At 47.7% G+C, this 16,535-nt stretch overlaps 1 protein-coding gene across 1 annotated transcript in view; it reads right to left on the bottom strand.

The window, feature by feature from the left end:
- EMP2 (epithelial membrane protein 2) overlaps positions 1–3,617 on the bottom strand; it is a 42,399-nt gene extending 38,782 nt beyond the window's left edge. The window contains exon 1 of the mRNA XM_003417722.4: positions 3,533–3,617. The gene's annotated coding sequence lies outside the window, so the exon portion shown is untranslated. The remainder of the gene's footprint in view (positions 1–3,532) is intronic.
- Positions 3,618–16,535: the final 12,918 nt, after the last annotated feature.

The raw sequence follows: 16,535 nt of genomic DNA on the forward strand, positions 1-16,535 counted from the left end.
CTGCTAACAAAGCAGTTGGTGTTCTGAACCCATCCAATGGCTCCACGGGTGAAAGACCTGGTGATCTGCTCCTGTAAAGACTACAGCCTAGGAAACCCCATGGGGCAGTTCTATTCTGTCACATGGGGTCGCTGTGAGTCAAAATTGACCACACCTAACAACAACAATGGAGAAATGACACATGCCATAAAATCCTGGGGGCCTGGGCCTGGAATTACACTAACCACTCCCCAGCCATTTAGCTTCTCAGCAGTGTGGAGTCTCTAGACCCCAATTCCATTCTCGATTTTGCCACCAACTTGCTCTGTGACCTTGGGCAAGTCACTCCACCTTTCAGACTGCCCCTAGCTGGCACACTGGGACTTTCTAAGGCCTTTATGCCCCTCACGTTCTCCAACCTCAGCCCATGGCTGCCTCGGAGGCAGCAAGTTCTCACCCTGCCAGGTGGCTGAGGCAGGGCTGCCTGGAATAGGCAGAAAAAAATTTTTTTTTTTTTTTTTTTAGCCAGAGTGACTCTGAAATGGAGCTCTGCTAGTGCTGCCGTCACCGCCAGCCCCCGCCTGCACGCAAGGATCAGGTTACAAGCAGGCCCTCTCGCTGGGTGGCAGCTCTGCTCCGATATTTTTAGACTCCCCCCTCAGCTGCCCCTAACAAGAGCCAGATGCATTTGACATTGCTACCACAGTCTGGCTGAAATGGCGCTCTTTGGTAACTTCTGCTGGGAGCCAAACTTTACCACTCCTGGGGTGAGCAGGGAGCCTCCTCTTCCTGCTGCACCTATTCCCGCTCCTGCCCTGGGCAGCATCCGATCGGGCCTCTGGTTCCTCTGGCAGTGCCCAATGCCCTCTTCCCCCATTCCAGCCGCTGCCAACCGCCTGCTTTCCAGGGCCCAGTAGGACACCCCCACACCCCTCCTGGACTGGAGTCCCGTCTCCTACCTTTAACTTCCTCTCCTAAGAGTCCCCTGCTCACCAATCCCAGAGCCTGGGACCCCGCCCCACCTTTGGGTGATGGCTGGAGAGCCCACCCCGACTTCAGCCTGTTTCAGAGGGCACTCATCCACAGAGCTAGACACCAGCCACATGTTGCAATACACACACACACACATAATTATTTGCCCTCCACCCCCAGAAGGGGCCTTTGACTCCTGCCTCCTAAACACATCTCGCCACCCAGCCAGCAGTCCAAGGACCATCCCATCTGACCTGGAAATGCATTGATATATTTTTGTCTCGACAGACTTCCCTTCCTGGTCACATCTGGCAGAGTGTACTGTGACAAAGAGCTGGCCTTCCAGTGCCCCCACTGACAAAGAAGGCTGCAGGGGAGCAGCACAGGAAGGGAGTGACAGTGTATACCCAGGATGAAAAATCAGCTGTTGATCCTCCTAGCGAATGCCTATGGCTGGAAAATTGAGAGTGTGTGCACAATTGCACATGATTTTATCTGCTGCTGTGAAGATACTACACTACAGGAAAGGCAGAGAAAGGAAATCTAGGTGAAACACACACTTCCGTTCCTGGAAGAAGAAGGCCTTCTAAACGATCCTACTGCCATTACTGTGAAGATGGATGTGCTCAGTATTTGCAATTAGATGCCACCCAGCTCATTAGCCCCTCACTAGCTGTGCCCTGACCTGGGGTAGTGCCAGCCAGAAGAAGGTGCAGCCTCGCCTCTAGGTGGGGCAGTGTTAGCCCCAAGCTGCAGCCTCTATCACACTGCAGCTTCTGCCACCCCAGCCTAGTCCTTCCCTACCCACCTATCCACCGCCACAGCTTCCACCACTAGCACCATTTCCCAGATTTCAGGCATATCCCACTTTCTCCAGTTGTGGACAGAGGAGGTTCCCGGCCATGTGGCCTGTGATCTGCCTCCCACCTGCCCTCTCCAACTCTCAGCAGGGATGGAGGTGGCGTGATCCAAAAACCTCTGGTGGGAAAACAGGTTCCACACTTTCTTGCCACCCCCACGCCCCTCTCTGAGCTGAGGGCTTGGCATCTGCCAAGGCCCTGCAGGCATCTGGGCCCCATTCCCCAGAAGGGTCTCCCCCCAACTCCTGGCAAACCACCAGGGGGGCATCTCCAGGTGGAAAAAAGGGGGAGGGCTTGGGAAGGCTGATCAAGGTTCAAAGGCAGGCTCAGTGACCTTGAGCAACTGACTTAGGGCCTCTGGCCTGGGTTTCCCTACCTGTAACATGGGATTCCCACGATTTGAATGGTGATGGAAACAGCAAGGGGTAGGGCTTACTGGGGAGAAGGGAGTGCCCTGCAAATGCTCCTGCAGCTTGGGCTCCCATCCTTCTCCCCTCCCTACTCGTGGGGAAACCAGCACTCTGTCCTTTCATCATTTTTCTTTGCTTTCTCATCTGGAGGCAAATTCCAGGGAAAGGTGGCTAGCACACGGTTCCAGGATTTCCCTCTGATTCAGACTAAAGTGTGGAGGCGACTGGAGGCTTCTTAAGCCCCTCCCCCAAGCCCCTTTCCTTTCCTTTGCCTGTCACTTTTCAGGCCTGTGTCTGCAGTTGAGACCGGTTAAATTTAAAGGCTACCCTCTTCCCCCGCGCCCCCCCCCCCACTTACGTTTAGGGAGCTAAGTGCCATGGGGAAGGAGGAGGGGAGAACCAGCGCTCTTTTCCCAAAACCAAAACTGGTCAGCCTTGTTCCAAAGCAGGGGGTACGCTCTGTGGCCTGGCAGGAGGGCTTTGCTCTGTGGGGTCTATCTCTGGTCAAGATGCCCCGACTAGTCCCCATTTGTAAGGTCTCCAAAATGCGACCTTAAAGACCTCTCTGGAGTGTATTTAGGACCCTGGGTTTGGAGCCCGTGTACGCGCTACACGTCGGGCTCTAGTCTCCCCTTTCTCTAGAATCCATGGGTGGGGTTCTGCCCCTCGAAGCGCCCCCAAACTCTATTAGAGTGGGGAGGGGAGACGTCATCTTAGCAGCGCCTAAAGCCTTCTCTACCGCTCCAGACCTAAAGACACTGCTCCTAGCCGCTGGGAGGCGCAACGGAGCCTCCTCAACGGCAGGGAGGGGGTCGCTGCAGCCCGGTAGCACCCACCGACCCGGCCTGGGCACCGCCACTCCCGCTTGCTCTGGGGGAGAGGAAGGTGCGCCAAGGCACTGGAGTCCCGTCTGCAAGGTGAGGGCTGCCGTGGCCTCCAAGAGCCCCCAGGGTGACGTTGGAGAGGGCGAGGGGAGTCGCCCTGACTCCTCCCCAGAGTTTTCCCGCCTGCCTTGGGCGCAGAAGGCGAAGGAAGTTGTCCGGGGGCGGAAAGGTGGAATTCCGGGTCCCGAGCGCGCGTGGGACCGGCGGGAAGTGTGCGCCCGCCCTCGAAATCTGGCGGCGGAATAGTGGGTTTCGGTCTGGGTGGCGCGTCGACCCCCTCCCCGCCCCCCACTCATCCCAGGGACCTCTCGGTCGGGTCACTGAAGGCGGGCTGGCGCCGCCGCTCCCGGGCGCACGCTGCCCAGAGCCCCCTGACGTCGCCGCGCCCCTGCGCTCCCGCTTCTCCCAGGAAGCGCTCCCAACTCACCAGGCGCTGGCGGCGGCGGCGGTAGCTGGACGGACCGACCGGCTGGGCGCGAGCCGAGGCCGCCGGGATGTTTTGAAGATCTGGGCTGGGACTGCTCCCGCCTCCCCTCGGCAGCGCCGAGCCTCCTCCCCACGAACCACTCCTTCCCCGATCCCGCCTCCCAGGCCGTGATGTCAGGCGCGGGAGAGCAGAGTGGGAGGGCCCGCAGGAGGCGGTGGGGAACGCGGGAGAGCAAGGCCGGAGCCCGGGAGCCCCCGCAAGCCCCAGCCCCGCCCCGCCTCCTCGCGCCGCTTTGGCCAATTTGGGACAGAGTCGGTAGGGCAGCCCCAGGAAAGTAGGAGCTAGACGGCTCTCCTCACTGCGCTCTCCCTTACTGGTTTCTACCTCCTTCTGCTCCCTTCACCTCTCCTGTTCTCTGCTTTCCCCCTGCCCTTCCCTCTCCTCCTCTTTTCCTCTCATTCCTTTGGGAAAGAGTGAAGGACGAGGTTCCGGAGCCCTGCTCTTTGCGTTAGAGCCGCTTCTCTGACACTTCTATTAACTTTATGATCTTGGACTAGTCCTTAACCTTTCCATGCCTCAGTTTACTCTTCTGGAAATGCGAGCCATGATAGGATCTCCTTCCTTGGGTTATAATAAGACCTCAAAGTGATGACATGTGAACGATGCCTGGCACACAGTAAGTGCTCAATAAATGTTAGCTATTGGTTATTTGGTATTTTTGGAAACCCTGGTGGCGTAATGGTTAAGTGCTACGGCTGCTAACCAAAGGATTGGCAGTTCGAATCCGCCAGGCGCTCCTTGAAAACTCTATGGGGCAGTTCTACTCTGTCCTATAGGGTCGCTATGAGTCAGAATCGACACTGGGTTTGGTTTTGGTATTATTTTTATTGTTTGACCCACAGGACTTCGGGGTGGGATGGGGAGTAAGGCAATCAGAACTAAGTATTAGGACTCCTTTAGGGTTCCCCCCACCACACTCGACTTCTGCCCACCCACCCACACCTGCACACAGACCATTTTACTCATGTCCTTTGAACGCACAGCCCTGAAATTTACTGTCTCTGGAAATGATATGAGGAGACAAGGAACTGCCTTGCTTTCCAGCCTGAGCCCTGTTTCTCCAAGTGGAAACCGAAAGAGTGTGTGTATGTGTACACGTGTATTAAAAAATAGAAGAAAATCTAAAACGGGGTCACAAAATACTGTGGTATGTTTTCAAACATTTAATTTAGCAGGTTAATGTTACTTGCAAGGAGCCCCGGTGGCACAATGGTTAAGAACTCAGCTGCTAACCGAAGGGTTGGCGATTTGAACCCACCCAGCGGCTCCACAGGAGAAAGATCTGGCAGTTTGTTTCTGTAAAGATTACCTGTTCATGTTGAGTCAACTGCCCCATAGGGTTTCCATGGCTGTAACCTTTAGGTAAGCTGACTGCCACATCCTTCTCCCCCTAGTAGCTGGTGGGTTTGAACTGCTCACCTTTCCAGTTACCAGCGGAGCACTTTAACCAATAGAAAACCCTGTGGGGCAGTTCTACTCTGTCACATGGAGTCGCTATGAGTCCAAACTCATCTGTAACAACATGTTATTTGAAAGCACAAAAAAATAGAGGGAAATAGATGTGTGCCACTGACAAGAGCATTAAAAACCCTTTAAAGAAACATTCACTGCACATTACCAGTGGTGTGGTTGGGCAGGGATGCCATGTTTACATTTTCTGATAAATGGCTCTTTTCAGTCCTGTTGGGGAGCTCTGTGACTGTGGATCTTCGTTGGGTATAAATGAGAGATCTTTGGGGAACTTGAGACACTCTCCAAAGAGTTCTTCACTCTGCCCCCCACCCCTCAGTCCTGAGGCTCCCCATCTGGTCTGATGTCTAAGTTTCTGACTTGTAGATCCTCGTTTAACTCTGAAATTGTATGGCTAATCAAGACACTCATCCGTAACAACAGCTTTTTTGTAGAGGCTGGAGTGGGGGCAGGGAGGCAAGGGGGTAAAAGTCTGAAGTTAATTTGAATTAACCCCACCCCTCCCATTAAAGGAGAGGAGAGGGAGGTCTGGTCACTGCTGTGGACTACCACACAGAGCCCACTGGCAGGGACAGTGGTGCCTGGCTGTCCCATGGTCACTGAAAGGACGGAGAAAACCAGAGGCTCTCCCTGAATGGAAAGGTCAGGTAGGGGCTGGAACTAGTGGGTTCTGCCATTTATACCAGTTGCTTTACAAACATTACTTTCAATATAACACAACAACCCTACAAGAGAGGTTACCCTCATCTTACCCACAGAGAAACTGAGGCTCAGAGAAGCTACATAACTTGCCCAAAAACCATATGCAAATGATGGAGCATGGACTTGAACCTAGACTGATTCAAACCCCATTATCCTCTTTCCACAATATCAGTATTTGCTTAATGCCAGCCATGCATGAAGGAGCCCTGGTGGTGCAATGGTTAAGTGCTCAGGTGCTAACCAAAAGGTTGACGGTTCGAAGCCACACAGCAGCTCCTCAGGAAAAAGACCTAATGATCTGATTGCAGCCTAGAAAGCCCTGGGGGCAGGCAGCTCTCTGTCAGGTAAGGTCGCTATGAATTGGAATCGACTCGATAGCACCAAACAACCACAAACATACATGAGTCATAATTTTTGCCATATCCCCTACCACCTGAACTAGTATTTACATAATGTTTTTCTTTAAGTCAACTCTGTTTAAATATATTTATTTTAAAAGGAAGCCTATAGCACCATGTAAACAGGAAGCCAGCACCCCCTGCCAAAAATAGAAGACAAACTTATAAACACTACCAAAATAAAATAATGTTATGAATTCTAGCCAGTTACTGTTGACTGAGTCTTTTAAAAAGGAAGATCAGCAAGTGTTATAGAGTTGTTAAAGACACATTTGCACTAAAAGGAGACTTTCTCCTTGTTGTAATGAGAACCTTTGCAAGGTGATTGGAAAAGGGAATCTTGTTCTCACTCTGTGATTCCAAGTTAGGTAACGGCAATGCCTCCTCCCTTTATCACCCAAACCCATCTCCCAGGTAGCCCACTGACAGGGTGTATCCCACACTGGGGAGAACCTGGCCAGACACCAAGATGCCTTCCCAGGACCAGGAGAAGGGAATGGACTGATTGCTCTTCTCCCTTGTCCCCAAACCATCTCAAGTCCCAACAACCTGTCCCATTCACTTGCTCCTTGCTACTCTTCATTTTCTGTCCTTGAATATACTCATATCACTCCAATAATATGGGAGGCAGATACCTGCCTTAACCCTACTTGTGTCCCTGGTCCTGGTGTTTCAATGATAAACCTGAAACCTCAGCATGGTGTGGGGGAGAAGTAAGAGTGTGGTTGATTGCATTCTGGGCCTCAATTCTTCATATCCTCCCTGTAGTAGTACTGGTATACATCCACACCCTAGCCATAGACTCACGGTAGGAGGAGCATACCCCCTTGACCTTGAGCTAGGCTGTATGACTTGCTTTGGCCCATGAGGTGTTAGCAGACATGACACATGCAGAGGCTGGAAATGGGCTTGTGGGGTTGGACTTGCAGTCTTGTGCTTTTGCCATCTCCATGAGAGGGGGATGCCTCGGGTAGCCCACTGCTCCTAGAAAAGTGAAAGACAGGAGGAGCAGAGCTCTCCTGGGTGATCTGCAGGACTTTCTTCTGGGACTGAGAGCTGCAGACATGTGAGTGAGAAATACATGTCTATTGTTGCATGTCACTGATGTTTCATGGTTGTTTGCTTCACAGCAATAGCTGATTGATAAAAGGATCATCTTATGTGGAGAATTCTAAGGAAGCCACCTCAAGGTATGAAAGTTCGTAGAAAAGATTGGGAGAGGATGGTTCAGGGTTGGGGAGAGAAGCTCATTGAGAGCTTGGGTTCTTTCTGGCTTGAATGTTTTAGTACTTTCCCAGTTTCTTATAACCTACTCCTGGCAGCTCTTTTCTGCTGGCGGAAGGAGTGACTAGAGGTTTCCATGCCTGGAGGAAAATCTGATCCCCAGTCTTACAACAGCGTAACAGAACTTAAAGTTTTAGCAGAATAGGTGATGGAGAAAATGTAGGCTCTTTTCAAGAGGGATGGGTATTTAAAAGCAAATATAACCTAAATCTGTAAAGTCATGGTGAGGATGGGTCAAATACAAATGTGAATCAACATCAAAATCTGCTCTTGGTTCGTGGATTAGTTTAACCTTGACAGATGCCAGGAGTTTTATTAACTTCCATTCAGTAATTCCATTAACCCATTGCCGTCGAGTCAATTCCGACTCATAATGACCCTATAGGACAAAGCAGAACTGTCCCATAGGGTTTCTAAGGCTGTAATCTTTATAGAAGCAGACTGCCACATCTTTCTTCCATGGAACAGCTGGTAGGTTCAAACCACCTATCTTTGGGTTAGCAACCAAACGCTTTAACCACTGTACCACCAGGTCTCTGTATTCAATAGCCATTTCCTTTGAAAATAAACTGAGGTAGATAAGTGATCCCTACACCCCTTGGTATTCACCCTCTTGTGTAGTCCCTTCTTCTTGAGAGCAGGCTGGACCTAGTGACTTGCTTCTAACGAACAGAATAAGACGAAAAATAGAGGACGCCACTCCGATGATTAAGTTACAAAAGATGCGTCTTAGTTTCATATGCTGCCATTACATAAATACCTCAAGTGGGTGATTTTAAAGAACAGGAATTTATTTTCTCACAGATCTGGAGGCTCTTGATCCAAATCAGGGTCTCGGTCATGTCTATTCCTTCCTCGTGGGTAGCTCCAGTTGTTCCTTGGTTCCTTGGCATTCCTTGGCTTGTAGATGATCTTCACATGGCATCTGTTTTCCCTCATGTGTACGTGTCTCTGTGTCTAATCTATTCTTTTTATAACTTAGAAGCGATTAAATTTAGAACCCATCTTAGTCAATTGTGATCTAATTCACACAACAAAAAAGCAAAACCAAACCCATTGCCGTGGAGTCAATTTCGACTCATAGCAACCCTATAGGACAGAGTAGAACTGCCCCATAGGGTTTCCAAAGCTGTAAATCTTTACAGAAGCATCTTTCTTCCATGGAGCAGCTGGTTGGTTTGGACCACCTACCTTTCGGTTAGCAGCCAAATACTCAACCACTGTGCCACCAGGGCTCCTTAGTTAACACAACAAAGAAAACTCTATTTCCAAACAGGATTATATCCACAGGTATTAGGGACTAGGATTTCAACACATTTTGAGGTGACACAATTCAATCCAGAACAGACTACGACTTCTGTCTCTCCAGCAGAACTCTTTCTATTGTCTTTTCGGCTTGCATGTTTTCAGGAAGTAAGCTGCCATGTTGGAGAGGTCCACATGGCAAGGAACTATGGGCAGCCTCTGGCCAACAGTCAGCCAGAAACTGAGACCCTCAGTCCAACAGCACTTGAGGACCTAAATGCTGCCAACAACCATGTGAGCTTGGAAGCAGATCCTTCCCCAGTTGTCCCTTCAGATGAGACCCTAGCCCTACCCAATACCTTGATTGAAGCCTTGTGAGAAACCCTGAGGGAGAGGACACAGTTAATCCATGCCCAGGTTCTAACTCACAGAAGCTGTTAGGTAATAAATATATATTGTCTTAAGCTGCTTAATTTTGGGGTAATTTGTTATACAGAAATAAATAATACAATAAGAATAGAGTTAATCTTCACTGACTCAGATTTGAGGTGTAGCCTCTGTATTAGTCAGGATAGGCTAGGCTATGCTATAACAAAGGATCCTCAAATCACAATGCTTTACATTTACAACACAAGCACTCATATGTCCATTATGGGTTGGTTGTGATCAAGTGTCCATGTCACCATTACTTCAGGACGCAAGATGATAGAGTAACCTCTACGCGGAACATTGCTGGTTTCAGGGCAGAGAGAAAAGCTAAGATGGTGAATCACATACTGGCTATTAAAGCTGACATATCATTAGCAAAGCAAGTCATGTGGCCATGCAGTAAAATACCTCCCATTAGCCATGTTATCTTAGCAAGTCACATCCTCTCTGTGTCTAACTCTGTCTTTGAATTTGGCTTACATCTGTACATGCTTCTGGAATTAGGAATATAGCAAGTACCTTTAAAGCCCCCCCACCCAAACAATTTTCTTCCTTTTGGCTGCTCTTCTAAAGATGGAGACCAGGCTACTCAGGAAAATTCCAAGAGTGAAAGTTGTAGGAAACCTACTGGAAGTTGGGTCAAAACTCCCCCTACGTCAACCAAAGACCCTGTCATGAGGACTTCTAGGCTTGGCTCAGCTGGCTGCCCATCTTACCACAAAAGAGTCAGTATGGAAACTTCCTCACCTCTTCTGTACAAAGAGTCTGGAAATCTTAATTCCTAGAAAGGTATCTTAGAAATATGCCCTTTTAATATCATTTCCTCCTTGTCGCCCACCTCCATAGATGGGTTGGGAGTGGGATGGAGACAATAATTTCCAGCAGAGCAAACAAGCTCTGGTCTCCTCCAGCTTAAATCTTGGAGCTCTGAGTCTCCTTGCTTCTCCCTGGGGATAGGAAGTAAAGCCATTGCTTCAACGTCTAACTCTTACAGCCTCCTTGGTTGGATGGCAGAAATACATCGGATCTGCTATCATAAAACTTCCTGGAAATACAATAAGAATTAACAATCCAAATGCTATCCATTTGACTTATGACAGAAAAGTTTGACTAATCACCAAAAACAATAGCCACAGAACTTCAAAACCTGTGCAACTATAGCCCATAACCATGCTGTATTGGGCTTTTATGTCTTTTAAAGATATCACATGTAATGAATGCAAGTGCACTGTGAGTAGAAGAAAAATAACAGGTTTTGTCTGGGTGTTTTCCCATTATTGGTTGTGTATTTCCCACAAACTATGGGCTAAGACATCTGGCTGCTTGTCTCTGGTTCCCATTCCATGTGGAGGTTTGGCACCACAGGGACGGAACTTCAGAGCTCTCCCAGGTTTGATTTCCCTGTAATACAGTCAGACAGAGTCACAGGAAGCAGGGGGAGTTGATTCTCTACCACTAGCATCATTACCAGCCAAACATCTGGAACCCAGGATGGCTCATGGGATGTTCTTGGCAAGTTACAGAAGGTCCTCAGGTGTCCCCCAGCAAGGCCAGGTGGATGGAGGTCAGCTTTCCTGGCTCATCTTCTGAAAAGCAGAGAGTACAGTTTGGCACTAAAAAGGCAAATCCACCCCACTGCTGTCAAGTCGATTCCGACTCATAGCCACCCTACAGGACAGAGTAGAACCGCCCCATAAGGTTTCTAAGGCTGTAAATCTTCACAGAAGCAGACTACCACGTCTTTCTCCTATGGAGCAACTGGTGGATTTGAACCACTAACCTTTTGATCGGCAGCAAAGTGTTTAACCACTATGCCACCAGGGCTCCTTGAAAAAGAAAAGGGGAAGCAAAAAAAGTCCCTGTTGTTAATAATGTTCCAGGGGTGGCCTCTCATTTTCCCAGGGTCTCAGGCACCATCATAAATATTATTCCTTCAGGCTATGACAACATCCTTTGTACTTTCCTAAATATGTTTAACTAAAAAAAAAAAAAAATTCTTTCTTCCTCCATTCTAAACAATTGCTCAGGGGAAATATTATTTTCTCGATCATTCATTTAGCATACGCTTAGCGTGAATCTACTATGTGGCAGACATTGTCCGAGGCATAGGGAACACAGCAGAGAACAAACGTGCCAAAAAAGCCTTGCTCTCATGGAACTCACTAACCAGCACTGGTCATTCTCCTCGTTATTCCTACTTGGCATTGATAACCTATTTTTGTTTTTGAATTCCCAAGATCACTGGGTACCTTCGCGTGTGTGGAGTGTCTCTTACACTGTGTGTCCACGGAAACGTTCCCCACCCCGACACTAAGTGACTGTGGCCTCAGCACTCAGGCCAGAATCACACAATCTGGATGAACCTTTGGGTATGATGAACCTTTGGGTATGGGGAAGTAAGGATGACTTCCTCACACATGGCCGCACAGCTCAAAATTCAAAAAATGACAGGGCGGGAGGAGACCTAGAAATTCTGTCCATTCTCATGTTTCTGGGCAGAAAGGTATTTGAACCATTCTGGGTAAACAAGACTCTTGATCTTAAAGGCCTTATGCCCTGAGAGCCTGGAATTTGCTCTTTGTGTGGGACTAAAATTCTTTAGGACACAGCCCATGTCTGTTTGCTCTTGTTTGTTCCTCCCCTGATGGTATCCCCTGAAAGGTGGTGATCTAGGATAAGCGGCCTCTAGACTGACCTCACGTCCAACAACCAGCACAGAGCTGTGTGCGATAGAAGAGCCTTTCTTCCATGACCCTTCACGAGCTGTAATTATATAGTTCTGATTCTTTATGTATGTGTTTATTTATTCATGGCCTTCTTTCCCTAATATAACGCAAGCTTCCTGAAGCAGAGACCTTGTCTATCTTGTTGTTACTGTAGTCCCGATTCATGGCGGCCACATATATAACAGAACAAAACATTGGCTAGTCTATACCACCTTCGTGATAGTTAATACGCTCAAGTTCATTGTTTCAACCACTGTGTATTTCGAGTAACTTCCAACCTAGGGGGCTCATCTTCTATCACTGTATTGGACAATATTCTACTGTGATCCAGAGGGTTTTTGCTGGCTACTTTTCAGAAGTAGATTGCCAGGCCATTCTTCCTAGTCTGTCCTAGTCTGGATGCTCTGCTGAAACCTGTCTACCATGGGTGACCCTAATGGTATTTGAAATACCAGTGGTGTCACTTTCAGCATCACAGCAACACACAAGCCACCATGGTAGGACAAACTGGCAGACAGGTGGTGGTGTCTGTCTCACTCATGACATTTCACCAACATCAGACACATAGTGGGTGACCAGTCAGAGTTGCTTCTATCTTTTACAATGCCTTTGTGAAAATTAGAAAAATGTGCCCTCTCAGGGCACAAGTGTTGGCATACAGATGGCACCTTGATGTGAAGGAAAAAAAGATGCTGGGTCTGGAAGAAAAATAACCCCAAGGGGGCTCAGGGGTCACTTCAGGGAAAGAAAGGACAGTATTTAGAGGTCTGAAGAGTCTGGGGGTCAGATGAAATGAGCGCTTCTCTGGGGGCCAGTGTGAAGGGCTGGACTTGTTCCTTGATTGGGCTGTTCGAGGGTGCACAGAGTTCTTCTTCTTTCTTCCCTTTTACCTTGACTTGTCCTTTCTTTTTATTGAGGTGAAATTCATGTAATATAAAATGAATCACCTTGAAGTGTACGATTCAGTGACACTTAGTACGTTCACATTGTTGTGCAACTACCACCTTTGTCTAGTTCAAAAACATTTCATCACTCCAAAACGAAACCTGTACCCATTAAGCAGTCACCTCTATACCTCCCAAGCCCCCAGGCCCTGGCAACCACCAATCTGCTTTCTCTCTCTATGGCTTTACCTATTTTGAATAGTTTATATACATGGAATCATAACTGTGAGCTTTTGTGTCTGGCTTCTTTCACTTAAGATAATGTTTTCAAGGTTCATTCATGTTGTGGCAGGTATCAATACTTCATTTCTTTTTTATGGCTAAATAATATTCCTGTGTACGTGTGCCAGTTGTTTATCCATTCACCTACTCATGGACATTTAGGTTGTTTCCACCTTTTGGCTATTGTGAATAGCGCTGTTATGAACATTCATTTACAAGTTGCTGTGTGATTAATTAGTTTTGCATGTGGCCTTCCTAGCCATGAGCTTGTAACTCCCATACAGGTGATTGTGGCCTATCAAGGGGATTGGTCAGTTTTGCCTTGGAAGAGAGTCAATTCCAGTGCAGAGAGGGATAGTCCACCACCACCAAAGAAGTAAAGACCCGCAGCAGAGGCCAGCAGGAATTGGCTCATTGGGCTTCCCAGCCATGGAGAGAGAAAGCTTGAGTGCCTTTGGGCAGAGGCTGAGGACCAGGGAGAGACATGCCTGAGAGCACGGCTGGGGAGATGTTATTCTGATGGAAGACCTGTATCCTGAGTGTTCCTGAGCCTGAATTGTAACAGTTACTTCCCTAATAAGCCCCATAATTGTGAGTATGGTCTGTGAGTTCCGTGTGGCTGTTGCAATGAATTATCAAACCCAGTAGAGAATGCTGTGGGAGGGACGGTTGGTGTCAGAATTGATAGAGATGGCAGAGAGGCGAGGCTCCTCTGGCCTCCACCTCATGGGAATCAGCCTTGTGCTGTTGGTCTTGGTTCTCCTTCCCCCTTGTGGGGTTGGAGGACGTCAGACACTGCTCCCAAGCCATTTGTACATTTGGTGTCAGAATTAGAAAAGATGGCATAGAGGGGAGGTTTGTCTGGCCTCCGTCTCATGGGAGTCAGCCCCATGCTGTTGATCTTGGTTCTCCTTCCCCCTTGTGGGGTTGAAGGAGGTCAGACATCTCCCCCATGCTTTTGTAACAGTCAAGTATTTAAGGACCTGTCTTCATTTCTTTGGGGTATATGCCTAGGAGTGGAATTGCTGGGTCATATGGTAATTCTATGTTTAACTTTTTGAGGTACCACCAAACTCTTTTCTGCAGCCTCTGAACTATTTTACATTCTAACCAGCAATGCACAAGGATTCCAGTTTCTCTATATCCTCACCACTTTTTTTTTTCTTATTATAGTCATCCTAGTGGATGTGAAAGGACCCCTGGTGGAGCAATGCTTAAGCACTCAGCTGCAAACCGAAAGGTTGGTGGTTCAAACCCACCAGTAGCTCTGTGGGAGAAAAGACCCTGGTTATCTGTTCCTATAAAGATTACAGCCTAGGAAACTCTGCGGGACAGTTCTACTCTGTCATATAAGGTCGCTATGGCAACAGACTTAATGACTAATGATGTTGAGCATCTTTTCATGTGTTTCTTGGCCATTCCTATATCTTCTTTTGAGAAATATCTATTCAAGTCTTTTGCCTGTTTTTGATTAGGTTGTTTGCCTTGTTGCTGAGTTGTAATAATTCTTTACATAGTCTGGATACTAGACTTTTATCAGATATATGATTTGTAAATTTTTTTCCCTTTCTGTAGGCCATCTTTTCATGCACATCTTTCTTAACGTTCTGGGGATGGGCAGGACTCTGGGGACTGGATGGCTTGATTCAGGGGATAAGGACTGATTCACTGGGGGTGTTGATGATGGTTTAGTTTACGAGAAGAACATCAAGGGGGCAAGAGTAGATACCTAGGACACCTAGTCATGTATGAAGCCTCATGTATTTACTCTACCTATCTGGCTTCCTAAAGAGACTTAAGGCAGCCTACAGTCAAAGACACACACACAATAAAGCTGACACAAAAGGAAACAAAAGCTATGTGGATGAAGGAGGAAACAAATATATTAGCCCAGGGATTGTAAAAAGTGAATGCACACACGAAACACCTGGGCAACCTGTTAGCCATGTAAATTCCTGGGCCCCACTTCCAGAGATTCTAGTATAGTAGGTCTGGGTTAGGGCCCAGGAATCAGCATGTTTAACAAGCCCTCCCAAAGTGATTCTGATGCAGGTGACATGAGAATCGCATTTTGAACAATACCGCATTAGTCTTTTAGCCAAATGTGGCCATAGTCATTGAGCATCAAATTTAATATTGTATTTCCTGATGTCCTAGGCACCTGGTGAGTTTTGGCATTCTATTGAGAAAGGTTTCCTTACCTGATGGAGGGCCACCTTACCTTTCAACGAAGGGGAGTCACAGGAGCACATCAGCTCAACTGTCCTGTAGCTGTATCTCTCTGTTGCTAGAGAAGGTTTTGTCTAAGTCCTTGGGAGGGGTGGGTGCCCAGATGTCACCATGGTATGTGGAACATACACAGCTGGAATAGCCAAGTCAAGTGTGTTAAGTGCCTGGGATGTACATGGTGGACTTGGCATTGAAGAATGGAGATGAGCTGGTGAGTAAGGGTTGACTTTTCCAACCCTAGAACAGCCCATGTACCTACTGGGAGAAATCCTAGGCAGGCAGTGTGGGCTCATCTTTGTTCAGCCGCCTGTGAGCAGATCAACTGGATCATGTAGGGATGTGATACTTTTGAAAGTCGGGTGTGCCATGCTCAGCTAAGCTTCTTGAGCATCTTTAATTCTTGTGCTACTGGAAACTTCCCTTGCTTCTTTGTTAATCATTTCTTGGGTTTCAGTAGCCCCTTGCTTGCTTCTGAAAAGCTTGAAAACTCACCTCAGGTACTGAGCAATGGGAAATCTGAGGGGACAGTGGATGGTGGGATGGAAAATTGATTAGGACAAACTTTATCTAGGTCATTGTTACTTAAAGTGTGGTCCACAGACTAGCAGCATCAGCATCCCCTGTGAGCTTGTTAGAAACGCAGACTCTCAGGCCACCCCCAGATTTATTGAATCATAATATATATTTTAACAAGATCCTTAAGTGATTCCCATGCACTTTAAAGTTTAAGGAGCATTGCTTCATCCAACAACTTTTTATTGAGGGCCTCCCACGTGCCAAGCTCTGTACTAAGTGCCCAGGGCGAAGTGATGAATGAAAATGACATGGTCCCTGACCCAATGGAGGATACAATCTGATGGAGGAGCCATGGGATAAATAAATAAAAAAACAAACAAACATAATTACAAGTTGTGGTTCCTGCTATTGAGGAAGCAAAAAAAAAAAAATCAGTGACAAAGATATATACACAAGAAAGTTAGAAGACAACAGACTTGGAGAGAGTTTGTAGCAGATAACACTAGTCACAGGGTTAAAGGGGGGCAAAGATTTAGGATGGCGAGGGAAGGTCTTTTTGAAGAGGTGTCTTTTAAGTTTGGAGGGTGGGTGATCCTTGAAGGAGTCAGAAGGTTCTAGAAAGGATATCCTAGATTGTCCAAGATCAGAACCTGGAACTTCAGAGCATGGGTTGTAAGATCCTGGAAAAGCAGAACCAAAAAACCAAACCAAACCTTTTGCCATCATAGCGACCCTATAGGACATAGTAGAACTGCCCCATAGGGTTTCCAAGGAGTGG

This window comes from Loxodonta africana, chromosome 12 (genome assembly GCF_030014295.1).
Source record: "Loxodonta africana isolate mLoxAfr1 chromosome 12, mLoxAfr1.hap2, whole genome shotgun sequence".
In the NCBI taxonomy this organism is placed as follows: domain Eukaryota; kingdom Metazoa; phylum Chordata; class Mammalia; order Proboscidea; family Elephantidae; genus Loxodonta; species Loxodonta africana.